This window comes from Notothenia rossii (assembly GCF_949606895.1).
Source record: "Notothenia rossii genome assembly, chromosome: 4".
Lineage (NCBI taxonomy): Eukaryota > Metazoa > Chordata > Actinopteri > Perciformes > Nototheniidae > Notothenia > Notothenia rossii.
Genome location: NC_136902.1, coordinates 44,047,884 through 44,055,455, shown reverse-complemented (window position 1 = coordinate 44,055,455; position 7,572 = coordinate 44,047,884). Strand labels below are relative to the sequence as shown.

The 7,572-nt window shown below is 38.8% G+C and overlaps 1 long non-coding RNA gene across 3 annotated transcripts; it reads right to left on the bottom strand.

The window, feature by feature from the left end:
* Positions 1-4,147: 4,147 nt before the first annotated feature.
* On the bottom strand, positions 4,148-7,144 carry LOC307038119. 3 transcript variants are annotated; one of them, XR_013807900.1, is made up of 5 exons: positions 6,845-7,144; positions 5,812-5,895; positions 5,555-5,664; positions 4,677-4,804; positions 4,148-4,503 (listed from the first exon to the last, which is right to left on the bottom strand). It is a non-coding gene; the product is annotated as an uncharacterized lncRNA (long non-coding RNA). The 3 variants fall into 3 exon arrangements; XR_013807899.1 differs by having other exon boundaries at positions 5,555-5,895; XR_013807901.1 differs by lacking the exon at positions 6,845-7,144 and having other exon boundaries at positions 5,555-6,367.
* Positions 7,145-7,572: the final 428 nt, after the last annotated feature.

Genomic DNA, 7,572 nt, shown 5'->3' with positions numbered 1-7,572 from the left:
CTTTCACAGAGACTCCATTTAGTCTCCTTTTAAAGCTTCTCTCCTGGTCGGGAGAATAACGAACACAGTTAACAATCGCAACTGTGATTTTTATTAAATTAGTTAGTTTTTAAGGAAGGCCAGAGCTTCAGCTGTGTCAAATAGATTGTTCCCTTTAGTTAACGTTATTTAAAAGATAATGATCATGTCCCCTTTATTGTATTACGAGCGTCCACTCCCATTGGATAACGAATAATTTTACACCCGGAAGTAAGTATGCTCCTTACTGTCGATTGATTTTACAGTGATATTTGCACTACTCATCAACTAAAAAAAAACAAATTATCCTTGTTAATTACACAACATTGATTGGTTTATTGTGTACAATGCTTTTGTATTTTTCCCCTTCGATTCGGAGTAACAAATATTTTTTCGGAGTTTTTGGATGGCAGAGAATCCTCAGCTATTGTTTGGGACTACACCATGTGCTTAGCTTGACAAACCCCGTGATCAGTCCTCAAGCTCTGTGATTGGTTGACCTACAACTGCATTCCATATGAAAAAAACGTTTCGTAAAAGAGAAAATCATACTTTATTCAGCAGTGCTTGCTTTACTCTTTGTAAGTCATCACATGAATGCATTGTAATAAATGGTTTGGCTGCATTACATATTACACTGTCGTAGTTCTTTATTTATCTACAGAGATCGGGCATCAGAATAGACCGGAAACTATTATTTTAACGTTCTGTTTTAATTTCACAATAAAGTTAGTAGTAATAATTTGTTTTGATATTATTGTTTTTTATTAACTACTAGACCACTGGGTCCTGTTAAGACCATCTTTTCTGTGCTGCTGTGGGTTTTTTCCATCGCTTTTGTGTTACAAATATCAAAACAATAACAAAATATATCCGTCGTAAACTAAACCGGAAACAGCAGTATATTTTATTTTGTTAGAACTGTAAACTGGTTAAAGCATGCTATTACACATTTAGAGTAATGCAATGCAGGAAGATTGTGTTGCTTTTTAATGACTGTTTTAAAATGCCTTTTTCTTAATGTCTTTCATTTTTGTAAAGCACTTTTGAATGTCTTATATTTGATGAAAACATTTCAATATTAAGAGTACATACAAAATAGTGGCAAAGTAGAAGGTCAATGATATAAATATAGAATAGAAAATATCAAGAAGATACTGTAAATGATATATAGAATAAAACAGTTTAGTGCCTGATAGGAGGATGTGCTAACCAATAAGGCTGTATTTAAACATTAAAGAATACTTTAGGTGAAGGTCTTCTTTTAAATGAGAAAAAAGCTTTGGGGGTATCTATCTACAGATAAATATTAAGCCTGACAAAGTCTAATATATTGCATGGTTTGTTTTGGAACTTGACAATCAACTTTCCTGCAATGTTAACTATGTTGAAGCACTTATTGTAACCGATATTATACATATTTATTATACTCTTATAAGATGTATGTAGATAGAATAATACATGTGCAGAATACGACAGTTTAATGGTGGAAGTATACACACATATTGATAGATGTCTTGTAATGCACTGTTGAGGAACCTGTGACCCAAGTTTTTCATTCATTGCATAACTACACCGTAGTTTTGTATATGATATGTCAATAAACCTTCGAAAATCTTTAAATCTTGAAAGGGACGTGCAAAATAGCAATTATATACAGTCTTTAATGAAAGATTAGAGAATAACGAGTAATGAATATGCTTTACAAGGATCTGCAGATAAATGTTTAGTCTTCTCAAGCACCCACTATCAAATATCTCGCCTGATTGTTGGCACTTGACAATCACCTTCACTGAATTTTACTCAGGTGTAACTTAAGTCAGATTTAAGGGTTGTTTATATTTAACATCATTAATCTAAATCTGTAAAGTAACTCAAATAAATGCATTGGAGTAAAAATACCAGGTTAACTTAAAGAAAGCCCTCAGGATTATAAAAGACCCCCATCACCCCAGCCACAAACTGTTCTGTCTGCTGCCGTTTGGCAGGCGGTACTGCAGCATCAGGACTAAAACCACCAGACTCAGGGACAGTTTCATCCCACAGGCCATAAGACTATTAAACACCTGAACTTAGAAACAACATCCGTAACATTCATCTGGCTGCTACTTAGAAATTATTTATCTAATATATCATATTCAAATCACTTTTATATAGACTCTTATTGCACTATTTCACTATTTTTTCTGTGTAACTGTTTTATTGTGTTGCACTGTTGGAGGAGCCTGTGACCTAAAGGGGGGGGGGGGGGGGGGGGGGGTAGGTTACGTTCGATTCCTGTTTTGAATAGTGTGCGGCAAACCCTGGGGAAGAGCCGGGACGCCAATACGGAAGTGCAACACACTACAGTTCATCTAGTGGCCAGTAGGAGCAGTCTGCAGAAGGGAGCAATTTCCATAGACCCCCATGTTAAAATGCCCAACTTTAAAGCAGAAATAAACATGTTTACATCGTGGTTCAAAAAACCATATTCTCTGTATAGTTAGATCCCCCCTTCATGAATATGGATTGGGGGGGTGAATCTTTTCTCAACTCATCTGTTTAATTAATATTAAGCCTTAAAGTTATGCATATATTAGGGCGTGGTCACATTGAGTGACAGCTCCGTTCAATCACTGCTGCTGCTAGCTTCTTGTCTATCTGCTAGCTGGTACGTGAAGCTAGCTAAAGGGACTCTGCCTGCTCGGTTCATCCAGGGAACACAACTTGATCCGGCCGTGGTTGTTTGTTCTTCATGCTTATATATCGGACTATTGTGACTCGCTCTGCGGTTAAAACAGACGGTGCATTAATGCGGTTTTGCGGTAAGTGAAATTTGAGTACTTTATTTATGTGTTAATGATTTTAATCAGCTACGTAATGAATGTTACGGCTAGGGTTAGCGTGTAAGCGAGTGGTAGCTACAACGGTACTAACGATGCTAATAGTAGCCTCCAAGTTAAAATCATAGACTATATATAAAGGTTAAAACGAAGACAAGTGTTAAGCGTAAAGTGGGATAATACTGTACAACAAATGGCTTCTGTTTGAGGTTGATAAAATAAGATCATCCTTGTAACTTAGAGAGATATTTTATTATGTAGGTAGGAACTGTATGCATCGCTAAGGTTAATTTAAATTGGCTATGTTCAAGTATGTAGACAAGCTAATGTCGAAGTAGTGTATGTGAAATCAACCTCACAATAAGATGTGTGTATATTACAATTATTAATGTCATATTTCAAGATGATTACTTAGATATTACAATATGGTTGGTTGATCTGGAATTCATTATTGAGCTTACACGTTAACGTCACAGTTATCTGAAGAACGAACCCAAACCTTGTTGTTTTTATTAATTGCATTACCAAATGGGTATCAAATAAACAGTAAGCATTGGTAACACAACTTCCAAAGTTACAGTAAAATAAAAAGGACCCTGACTCGGACAATCGACAATCCAACATGTTCAACAGAAGATAATCAGTTATATTGTTTGTACACATGTTATTTTACATATATCTGTTTGTTTTACGTGTCCAGGTGATGCAGACATGCTGGACCAGAGAGTAAGAGACAGAACTGGACTCCTCACAGCAGTGAACTTCAGCACAGGTATAAAGACTCTATTGTTCATACTGTACAAAGAATCAAGAAAGATATTGGTTTAAATGAATGAAGTATTGACTTTAATACACTGATATACTTTCCATTAAACATGACTAGATCACCTAAACATCAGTTAAGTTGAGGGGTTTTTCCATGCAAAAAGTTACATTTAGATGTTAACAAATTGGGTTATATGACCAACCCAATTTGTTGGGTTCACATTGACTACACTGCTGGGTTTAGTTGTCTATAATGGGTTGTTCCCTTTTATAATTGACATTTCATTGGCACAACTGATAGTAAAAATTATCACATTATCACAATTGTGTGATACATCTTGTTGGCATTTTCTCACTTCACATCCTTCGGTTGTTTTCTTGATCAAATATATTCTCACACCAATGTAATAATAATCATTTATTACAATTCTAATCAGAATATCACAGAATAACACATACAAATATACAATTTCCACAATTTCTCGTTTAACAGCTCCAAAACACACTGACATAACAATTCCCATAAAATTACACAACAGAGTGAGAGGAGAGAGAAAGGAAGAGATGGGTGGGGGGGTTGCAGGCCAGTCTATTTGCATGCATGTAGTTGGGTTTTCAGGAACTTCACTGCTGGGGAAACAGTTCCTTGGAGTTCATACACCACATCCTGGAGAAATTGCCAAGTAGGCAAACACTGGCTTGGACATTGGATGTCAAAGACATAAAAAGTCTTAAAACAAGTATCCACCGCTGCGAGAGCCGTCTCGGTCTCAATAGCCGTGCCTGAGATGACAACAAAGGCTTGAGAGCACAGCATCCCATCGTTAAGCAGCAGCACGAACGGGCACGACCTGAACGATTTGGCTTCCTCCAAATACTCCACCATGTTAGTTCCGACCTATGATGAGAAAGAAAAGAAAAAAGATAAGTATTTCTATTCACGAATACAATCTTTACAAGTTGCACCTCGTTGTAAAGAGGAATTAGGCTTTCCAACAGTGTAACATAATAATTGGAGTCATTTCACTATGAATTTATATTTGAGTTTCTGTTCAAAGGTAAATTACTTACAGGCTTAACATCAATGAAGAATCTCTTTGATTCTTTCACACTGACGCGGACCAATTTTCTGCCCTGTTTATAAATAGGCGGAGGGAGCATGACAGGCAGCAGCATCAGGGCTACTTCTCCCCTGGCACCTGTAGGAGGACAATTATGGGTGTCAATATAGACTCGAATAGCCGTATAATACAGTATAATACAATAATATAAAGTTACACATCAATCAAATCACCAAATTTTTTTTCCACCTCAGTAAAATGGCCTCTGCCCCACCCTGTCCTCCTCAGCCACCGAAACACTTATGCTGTGAGCATACTCATAATGCGACAGATCTGCCATTTTCTGATGGAGGGGGACGGATCCCCCCTCCCCTTTTGGTGTCCCCCTCTATTGATGTTGCACCGTGTCACCCCAGGCATGCCAACGGCTTTATTGTTCTCCAAAAAATACATTATGTTCAGAACTCAGCCGCCCAGTTGCTCACTCACTCCCACTCCAGATAACACATCACTCCAATGCTCTGTCAACTGGTTACCCGAACAGCAACGCATCAACTTCAAAATTACCCTCATCACCTACAACAACTGAAGCCCTGAACCGCAGTTCAGGGCTTCAGTTGTTCAGTTCAGTTGTTCTACCGCAGCCAATTTCACAACACTGGAAATAGTTTGCAGCATAATTAACATGATGTACCGCACGTAAATGGATAAAAAGACTTCTCACATCCCCAGGAATTCGAGTTTTACATCTAAAGCTAACGTATCCCATGATTCATCTGAATTCTGAACTAAAAGGGCAAGCAGTGAAGGGTAACGTCTGTCTGTCAGTCCGTCCGTCTGAATTTTAATTTAGAACATGGTGACAGTGTATGCAACCGCATTACTTACAAATTCATTATGTTTCTTAATGAATTTTAGCCTCTCGCCTATTCTGGGGATCAAGGTGGGGATGGTGTGAAGATCCAGGTACCCAAAGCTTTCTTCATCAATAGCCTCATCTGAAAGACAGAACACAAAATATTACTACAGTCCCATTCATTTCCTATGCACAGAGCATATAGCATGCACATAATGATGACAGGGGCTGAACCATAACACAGTACCCATAAAATGAAGGCATGGAGGTGACTTATAAATTAGCTTACCTCTGAACCTTTCAATCAGCCCTGGAAGCTGCCACTCGGTCAATTTAGTAGTCACAAAATCGTCCATTGATTGTTCGTATCAACCTGAAACATCAACACAAAAAGAGTCCATTAAGAAAAAACATACAATAACATGAAATAAGATTCAGTAGTCCAAACGTCTTTTCACTGTTTTAACATAATGGTTAGGCCTAACGTTAACGTTACCAAAGTTTCAGTCGGCGGTTAAACTGTATGCGACTTAAGGTAGCTTTCCACCGCACCATGCTTATTGTAGTTGTAAGTGCACTGCCTTGCGGCCTGTAGCACCATCCTTGTTGGAGCTATGTGTGGGCTGGACCTGTATTAAATACAGGAAAGGAGTGAGCAGAGGGTATGTTGTCGATTCTTGTTCTGTTTTCTGTGATATATCTTACTCATCCTCTCACTTTCAGTTGCGCGCGCTACTAAAGAGACACGCTACCATGGAAGCCAAACAATGGTGTAGCTGTATTAAAGTCCGAGTGGAAACAGTACTGAGTAAATGTGATTTTGTCAGAAATCGGGAGAAATGTTGGAGAAATATGAGTGAGGAAACCGGGAGAGGGCAATGAAATCGGGAGTCTACCACGAAAATCGGAAGGCTACAAGTATGCCCAGTGCTGTGTAAAGCCTGGTGAGCTAGCTAGCTGAAGCCTGCTAGCATGCAGAGGCTAGCTGATTCACCACCGCGCTTTTCCCTCCATAACACTCACTTATGTGATATTGCATTAAAAGCCAAATTGATGAGATAACTAACGTTGTCCTCCTAGTTGCAGTACATGACGCATTTCTCGAGTCATTTCGAGTAACAACACCATAGTGTGTTTGCTACATAGCTAGCCAGCTAACGTGTTAGCTAACGTGTTAGCTAACGTGTTAGCTTGCTACTTTGATGCAATGTACACAACAGTGCTCCACAAACTTACATCTTAACAACAGTATGACGCTTTATATAATAATATCAAGTCAACTACATGGTAAGACAATGTATATAATAATGTATGTAACAAACCTTGCTTTAATCGAGTCTCCTCTCTACACTTTAGTGTGACCGTCCTTCCATCAATGTCGTGTTGGAGAGAGACGGAGACTAGTGGGAGGTGGCTGGTTTCGCGGGTCAACATCAACCCAATGTGTTGGGTATTCCAAAACAAACCAACACAACTTCATAGAAATTGCAACCCAACAGCTAATAACTCCATACCCAACAGAAATAACCCAGCGAATTGGGTTCTCAGAATACCCATTTCCATAAAAATAACCCAATTCAATTAACCAACAGGTTCAACCTAGTGGTTGGGTTGACAAAATAACCCAACATTTTTAAGAGTGTGTGTAAATCTGATTTTGTCAGAAATCGGGAGAAATGCGGGAGAAATATGACCCCGGGAGGAAACCGGGAGAGGGCGATGAAATCGGGAGTTTCCCGGGAAAATCGGGAGGGTTGACAAGTATGTTGTCAACTAACCATTCAGAAACGTCCTGCTGCAACTGAGATGTTTGCACCTCCACCAAAACCTCCGTTGCTTCAGGGTCAGTTTCTGGATCAAATTGATAATATGGTTGAACACATGCATTGCTCTGAGATGACATGTTTATTCCACACTCGTAATCACAGCAAACATGATAACGTGACTCTCGCCGGCTCATGCCCCCCTCTTCTGTAGGGGGGCGTGGTTAGCTGCTGCTCAGAATTTTCAAAGACAGGCTTGGAATAAAGCGAAAATGAGCGAAACAAGG